Source organism: Ammospiza caudacuta, chromosome 21 (assembly GCF_027887145.1).
Source record: "Ammospiza caudacuta isolate bAmmCau1 chromosome 21, bAmmCau1.pri, whole genome shotgun sequence".
Classification (NCBI taxonomy): Eukaryota; Metazoa; Chordata; class Aves; order Passeriformes; family Passerellidae; genus Ammospiza; species Ammospiza caudacuta.
This window is the reverse complement of record NC_080613.1, coordinates 8,446,678-8,454,938: the sequence shown is the minus strand read 5'-3', so window position 1 is coordinate 8,454,938 and position 8,261 is coordinate 8,446,678.

Below are 8,261 nucleotides of genomic sequence, written 5' to 3'. Positions count from 1 at the left end.
ATCCCAATCCACAGATATCTCTATGTGAAAATGGCCAGGGCTCAGGAGGAGCTGCACATGTCCACAGAAGGCTGAACTCAATCTCAAAAGTCTCTTCCAACCTGATGGATTCTGTGTTTCTGTTTCAAATCTTAGGCTTTTATCCATAAATTAGGATGCAGTGACAGAATGATGCCAGATTTCCCATATGAGTGATAACTAGAGGAAACCTGCTTGGGAAGAGTGAATACACATAATTTTACAAAGCAAATTCCAATTTCATGTCCCTTTGTAGAAAGAGCAAAGAAAACTGGAGGGCTATGGCATCACTCCACTGACTTCTGAAGTTTTTGATTTACAGTCAGAGTGGGTCAAGATAGAATGAGGAAAGAACAACAAGGTGAAGCTTTAGATGTAATAATAGAGCTGCTGTTATGAAGTAAGTAAAGGTTTAACCTAAAATTTTAGCTAAAAGAGTAAAATTACCCTGTACAGTCAACACTGCAGCCCTAGGACCAGCCTGAGCCTTTGGTACACCCTTAGCAAAAAACCCTTCTGTGAAGCCTTCTCTTTGAAGCATCATATTTATATTTAAATAATGCAAACAGAGCAGGAAACACTCCCAAAATCCACACTCCAGTGTGTACAGAGTGCTGCCACTGGGGAGAGGATGAAAGAGCAAACCATCCCAGAGTCATTTGTCATGTAATGCAGTGACACTGCTTGAATTCTGTAGGCGTGCAAGTGCACCAAAAAGAAGCTGTTGGACTTGCTTTAGAGAACATGTTGTCCCCTAAACAAGGTCCCTCTTCTTCATTTTTCATCCCAAAAGGAAAATAGGACTGTCACAGACATCTTTTATGGAAAATCTTTTCCTTAGGATTTTTCCTCCTGAGAAGCTGAGAGGACTCAGGAATAAAATGTAAACAATGATTATCTGCTGCTGTGGAATGCAACAGGTGCATCTGGGATTGGTCTCATGTGGTTGTTTCTAATTAATGGCCAATCACAGCCCAGCTGTCTGAGCCACAAGCCTTTGTTATCATTCTTTGCTATTCTATTCTTAGCTAGCCTTCTGATGAAATCCTTTCTTCTATTCTTTTAGTGTAGTTTTAATGTAATATATATCATAAAATAATAAATCAAACCTTCTGAAACATGGAGTCAGATCCTCATCTCTTCTCTCATACGAAAACCGCTGTGAACACGGTCACATAGGACCAATATAAAGGCAGGCTGGGGTCCAGGATATGCAGGCTGAGCAGAGAACTGGCTGTGAGCACATGAGAGTGGTGAGGAATTGTCAAGCCAGCCAAGAATATTGGTTCTTGTTGCACTTGGAGCTCATTGATGGGCAGGGACAGTTTGGATCTTCATTAGTGTGTAACACAGACATGGAATTCAGAGAGGGGGAATTCCCAATGAAAAGTTTCTGACCCTTCTTCAAGAGTTCTGCCTCTTGAAATTTTTTTTATTTGCCAAATATTGTCGTGTTCCAGCCAGGTGGAAGGGAAGCTCTGTCTCCCAGAGATCTTCTTATGACAGAGTGTCTGGGGCTAAAGGATGGTAAAGCAGCAAAAAGGGATCTCAGTGCTATTCCTTTAATGCCACCTAAGTCAGAGCAAGTTACATGAGGGATATGATGGTGGAAAATTTCTGGAATTGACCCACACAAGAATTTCCAATAGATAACAGCAAAGCCAGCTTAGTGCTATTCCCCATTCTCCTATGCACAATTGTAACCTGAGGTACTGAAATTGCTGTGAGGCAAATTTGGCTCCATCAATTCTATACACACACATAAAATCCAGCCTTTTATTGCCTAGATTCCTTCTGTTTGGAAATATTTCCTACAGTAGGCCTAACTTGAGTCCATCTCACCTCCCAGGCAGTGCAGGGCCCAGAGAGCCTCATCTAAAAATTGAGTTGCAGCAAGAAAAGAAAGTGAGAGGAATGGAGAGCAAGAATCAAAGAATCACTGAGACTGAAAAGACCTTAAAGATCATCAAGTCCAACCACCATGTTCACCACTAAACTGTCCCCAAGTGCCACATCCATGTTTTCTCAATGGATGGCTTCCAGGAATGGTGGTTCCACCACTTCCCTGGACAACCTGGGCCAATGCTTTACAGCCCTTTATGTGAAAAAAAAAATCCTTAAAAATCAAGTAATGTGTTACAAAACAATGCAAATTATTTATTGCAAGTGTGATCAGCTGATAGCAGCAGAAGAATGGCCCAATGATTACAATTACAATTATTACAGCTTGTAGGAACACAGTAAAAAAAGAACAAAGACCTACCCAGATGACTTGTTAGGGTTCTGTGAGAGGCACTGAGCAGCCTGAGGCAAGAAAAGTGCAAAGTGGGTCAAATCCACAAGGCCACTTATCCTCTCCTGTGCCTTTGCAGTGCTGCTTCAGCACTTTCTCACAATATTTTCACCATCTAGCCCTCCCTTCAGCTTTAGCAGCATGCACTGGGGGTAATAAGCACCAATTGTCTTTGGAGAACAGTGTTTTCCTGGGGCAGGCACATTGCTTAATTGGAATAACCTGAATATTCACCTCCTCAGCAAAACCACCAAGGCCAAAGCACCTCTGCCTTTGTGCACTTACAACTGGGAAGCAAAATACAGCATTGAAAGGCAAATCCTGGCATAATGCTTCCATAAAACGTTCACAATTTCAAGTACTATTGCTAAAACAGAGTTATGACGGTAAAACACGTGGAAAAAAAGAGTCAAAGCAACAATAAGCTGTTATGTAAAAGCAGTAACAAGTGGAAAGTAGCAGGGGTACATCAGGACAAGCACTGAGCCACGTCCCTTGAAGCCACTACGTGATACAGCTTGAACACAGCCCAAGCTCTCTGTTCCCTGTTGTCAGGGCAGCAGCTGTTTAGCAGCCCTAGGTATTTTTCCACAACAATTCAGAGGAGCAGGAAATATCCAATCTCTCCTCGCAACAAATTCTTCACCTATTCCACTCAGTTTTACAAAGAAATTCGGCACAGATACCTTCTTGTCATCCCCTGTCCCCCCTGAGCCTGGACATGCTCCAAATTAAAACCTGTGAATTGATTCCAGCTGGATTCTTCCTCAGATCCTCCCCCTGGACTAAACCTCCAAAGCATTGACTCTGCACCAAGGTCCCTCTGATTCCTGAGTGAATTTCACTACCTTAATGCAAAAGCTGCCAGGTGTTAAATGGCTTTAATCTGCTACAAGAACTGAGAGTTCAATATTAAGGCAGGAAAAAAAAAAAAGAATGTTTAATAAAAGACAACATGATTTCTTAGCAGAGGTGGTGAATTGTTGGGGATGATGAAACAGGAAAGCCTTATAAATATGATTGTCTGGCAAAAGATTTTGAGAATATGGAAACTATAAGCGAGATTGAAATGAAAGCAAGCTTTGAGATACCTGAGTTACTGAACAACTGGAAAACAATGGTGTGGCCAGCTGAAGGTAATCCCCTTTTGATGAACTTGCAGACAAGTCCAAAAGTCGCAGCAGACCCTACTAGCTTGGCAGAAGGGGCCCAAAGAGGAGTTTTTAGGGTTTAAAATGTAACACAGTATGGTAATGTAATGATTCTTATAGGCTGTATGTAAATGCTATAGGATTTGTATCTTGGACTAGATTGGTTAGTGAGAATCAGAACATTCAACACAGAAGATGATTTATTGTATGGTAATGGGAACCTCACTCTCTTACCCTTTTACTCTCTTACTCTTTTACTCCCTTATCCTCTCATCCTCTCTCCCCCTCTCTTCTCTCAGTCCTGCTCTGAGCTGTGTTTGGCAGCTCCCAGCAGGGCCCTGCACCCAGGCCCTTTGCAATAAACCCCAAGTTCCACAATCTGGCTCCAGAGATATCTCATCTCCGTCCGTCCCAACTGTTCTACCCCCCGATGTTCCTACAGTGAATTAATTTCACAATATCACATTCAAGCAAGTGGCAGGATTACTGACTCGGTGCTCCAGGAGGGGGGATCAGCATCTCTCCCTTAAAAAAGATCCCAAAATGGTTTAGGGTGGAAGGGACCTTAAAGATCACCTCATTCCAACCCCAACCATGGGCAGGGACACCTTCCACTACAGCAGGTTGCTCCAAGTCCCACCTCTTGAACACATCCAGGGATGGGGCATCCCAACATTTTAGAGATGAAATGCCTTCCGAAAAACGTGCTTTAGGAAAAGAAAAAAACGTGCTTTAGGAAAAGAAGTGAGAAGATTCCAAACAGGAGGAACAGGGAAATGCCCAGCCTGCAATGTGCACCATCTCTGAGCTCTCGCAGCAGCTCCCTGGAGTGAAGCCTTCCTGCTGCCTTCCTGCTTTCTGTTGACTTCCCTCCCAGCTCGGGCATTTGCCTCTGGAAAGAAAAGCAAGAAAGGAGTAGAGTCATGAACTGAACAAACATGAGTCTGGCCAAACCAAGGACTAGTCCCTGGTTTGCAGCAGCAATTACAGTTTTCCTGAGGATTTGGTCAGCTTTGGAAGGCCACACTATGTACAAGTCCACCTCCTCAGGCTTTGCCAGCCAAATTATGCTTCTTAATCATCCTTGTCCTGTCCATGGGCAGCTCCCAAAGCCGCCCAGCTGTCTGGTGCCATGTCCCCTGCCAGCCATAAGTAAATGACAACCTTCTTACTGGCATTTCCATTTCAGCCCCATCAACAATTCCTGAGTCTGCCTCGCTGGCCAGGCTCCCAGCTGGCCAGTCCTGTGCGCATCCTGCACGTCAGCTGGCTTCAGAGCTCCGTGCCCACACATTTCCATCGTGCCCACAGCTGGAAAGCACATTCCCAGAGAAACCAGGAGGGCAGGAAAGATCTTCGCCTCAGCTGCTTCAGCAGTGAAGTTGAAATGCAATAGCACAGTTTGTTCATTTCTGCAGAGTTTTTGGTCTGGCCTCCTAAAAGCTCATAATCAAAAAAAAAATGAAAAAAGGAAAATTTTCTTGAGCTAAATTGAGAAGCTGTATAGATATGGCTGCCTAAACATAACTGTCTTGGTTTGAAAAGCCAGGTGTCTGCTAAGGAAGGCAGGAACCTCCCCTGAAATAGAAAATGTAAACACCCTCCCTCCGAATTATTATAATTTGGAAACTAAGCAGCTCTCAGGCAAAGATATGGGAGCAGGAATAACAGTTCTTTAATAGGAACATTAAAAATACAAATGCAATAGTGCAAAAAAAGAAAACAAACCACTGAATCCAGCCTGTCCCCTGTGTGTCAGGGAGGTGTCCCAGCCCCATCCCAGGGGGGCTCAGCCCTCCTGCAGTGCCAGCTGTGGCTCTGCTGCAGCAGGGATCCTGCACAAGGGGGGAGTTTTCCTCTGCAGCTCCAGGGCTGCTGCAGATGGGCCTGGGCTCCCTCTGGCCATGCAGGGCAGCAGAAAGCTGCTCCTCTGGCAATGCAGGGGGCAGAGGCTGCTGTGCTGTGCCAGGCTCAGATTGGATCCAGGCAGGAATGCTTGGCTCCTGCCCTGGGCGCAGCATCTCCCCATGGGATGCTGGCATTGGATCAGCCCTGCAGGGACACTCAGTGGCCATGGACAGCAGAGATCTCCTGCAGGGAGGGTTGGCTGTGGGAGAGAGAAAGAAACAACTGCCCCATGGACAGCAGAGAGCTGCCCCAGCTCTGACAGATGGGGATAGAACACACACCCAGCTAAATCTTTCAACCTAAGACAATGACTTCAGATAATGCAATGATCTCAAGCTGTTCTGAGTGCCCAGTGCTCCCAGGCTAACAAAGGAACACTGGCTGGACTCTCCAAGCACCCAGGGACACAGCGCAGCTCTGCTACCTCACAGTGCTGGTGGAACGTGATTGTCAGCAGCCCCAGACCCCACAAAAGGCACTTCAGACACAGACCAGTGTTCTGATCAATATTCAGTGTTCTGCTCTATCTATACCTCATGATAAACACCTGTGACCACCTGCACAGATCCTGTAGGTGCTGCTCCCTATGAACTAAAAGGGATAAAAAGGGATTCCTGGCCTTGCCTCTTGCAGCTGTGTTAATCTAGGTTTTGTCACCATTTACAGGAGGCAGGATTTGTCAATACAAGTCAGGTTGTTCCAGTTTCATCTGCTTCAGAACAGGAGGTTCTGAAAACCTGAAGCCAGTGCAGCCAGACTAGTGTGCTTACAATTGTTCCATGTGCATTTGTTAATTAGTTTTCAATTAGCATTCACTTACCTGATTACTTTCTTCCTTCTTTTTGTCCATTAGCACTTAGGTCATACACATGGCACTGCTTTTCATTCACTCCAGGAGGGCAATGAATTTTGCTTTCTCTTCTCAAAAAGTGACTGCTTTATCCTTTTATGTATTGTGTCCTACCTGCTCCGAGAACACACAGCATTCCAGTTTCCTGCTTAGAGACAAGGGCTACCCTCTGTGGCCTGAAGATAAATTGCACAACAAAGCAAAGCTGCTGAGACAACTTCAAACTTGCTTGAAACCATCTCAGATTCTCACATCACTCCTGCCTGAATGAGGTAAGGGCAATTCATGTGTTCCCGTAGGACAAAGTCACCTTGGGCAGGCAGAGCTCCACAGAACTCATGGAATTGCTGCAAACTCCTACCTTAGACCTTTCCTTATTGATAGATGCTGATGCCTCAGGTTTGAGCTTTTCTATTTTTTCACATTCTGTGCTGCTTTAGTGTGTGGGTCTGGGTTCACATCAGGGGATGCTGAGCTCTGTGCACAGAGCAGGGAGACAAAACAATTCCTGCTCCAGCTGGGCACCAAGGACAAATGATCCAAATCTCAGCCCAAGAGCACAAACCCCGTGGGCTGGAGAGAGAAAAACAAGCAGGGTGGGACTGCCTGGGCTAAAGCTGGAATGGGACAATGAACTGCAAGGTGCAAATGGAGCAGAGCTGATCCCAGGGACAGACCCCGTGCCCGGCCGTGCATTTTGGGGCCATTTTGGTTCACCTTGGGTGCAGCCCTGGCTGGGCTCTGGTGCTGCTCAAGGTGCATCCATGGAGGGGATGCTTTGAATAAATCCCTGCTTTATTCTGTAACTCCATCCAGCCTCTGTCCTAGGCCAGCTTGCATAAGGCATCAATGCAAACACCTCCTTCAGCTCAGGGAAGACGTTGTCATAGAATAGAATCACAGGGTATTTAAAGCTGGAAAAGACCCATAAAGATCCCTGTCCAAATTCCTGATTCCTGCTCCTCACAAGAATATCTAAACTAAACCATATCAGCAAGAGCATTGAGCTCTGACAGGATTAGTCCTGCTGACAAATGAAAGAAATCTTAGACTGGGGGGTAGATTTTGAGAACAATCTTTTTTTTTTTTTGGACTGCATTTGACAAGGGAGATTTTTGCTCAAGAATTATACTGAAGCATTTTAGACCAAGAGCACAGCAGGTAGGCAACTGTAGCACAGAAATAGTGATTTCAAGAACAAATACTCCCAGAGTTTAACAGAAATTTTGGGCAAGGGTTTCAGGTATGATTGACTGAACCTCAGGTCCTGCTGCCAGTGAAACGAACTGGAGCTGACTCACCCCTCAGAGGAGATGGAGTTTCACCTTCAGACCACGAACCTGGAGGCAGGATGGAAACAGTAACTGACTCCAATTCAGGAAAAGGATGTTCAACCACCTGAAGATTAAGAGGGATTTGAACATTCCCCCTGTTCAGCACAAATGCAGCAGTTTGAGAAGTCGAATCACAAAAGGAAACACAAATTTCAGCTCTCATCTTACGCTCCTACAGAGCCTGTTCTTTTCAAGAGCTATTGGAAAAAATGTCTCTAAGCAACAGAGAACTGATTCAACTCCAGTTAAAATAAATTGAAGAGTGACTTTCTGCACCCAGTTTACATTGGATTGGGCTCTAACCTGGATAGCCAAGCGGCCCAAACCTACACCTGCAGAATCCCAGAATCACTGAGGTTGGAAAGGCCTCCAGGACCATCAAATCCAACCTGTGCCCAACCCTCACCTTTTCCCCAGCCCACAGCACTGAGTGCCACCTTGGCCTTCTGTGGACACCTCCAGGAATGCAGACTTCAAATCTCCCTGAGCAGCCCCTGCTAAGGCCTGGCCACCCTTTCCATGAGGAAATTCATCCTGATTCCTTGATTCCATGAGGAAGTTCAACCTGACCCTCCCCTGGCTTTGCTTGAGGCTGTTTCCTTCTGTCCCAGAACTGGTGGCCTGGGAGAAGAGCTTGACCCTCACCTTGAAAACCTCTCTCTCTTTTAAGGAGCAAATTTTAATTCCCACATGTATTAAGTTCAATC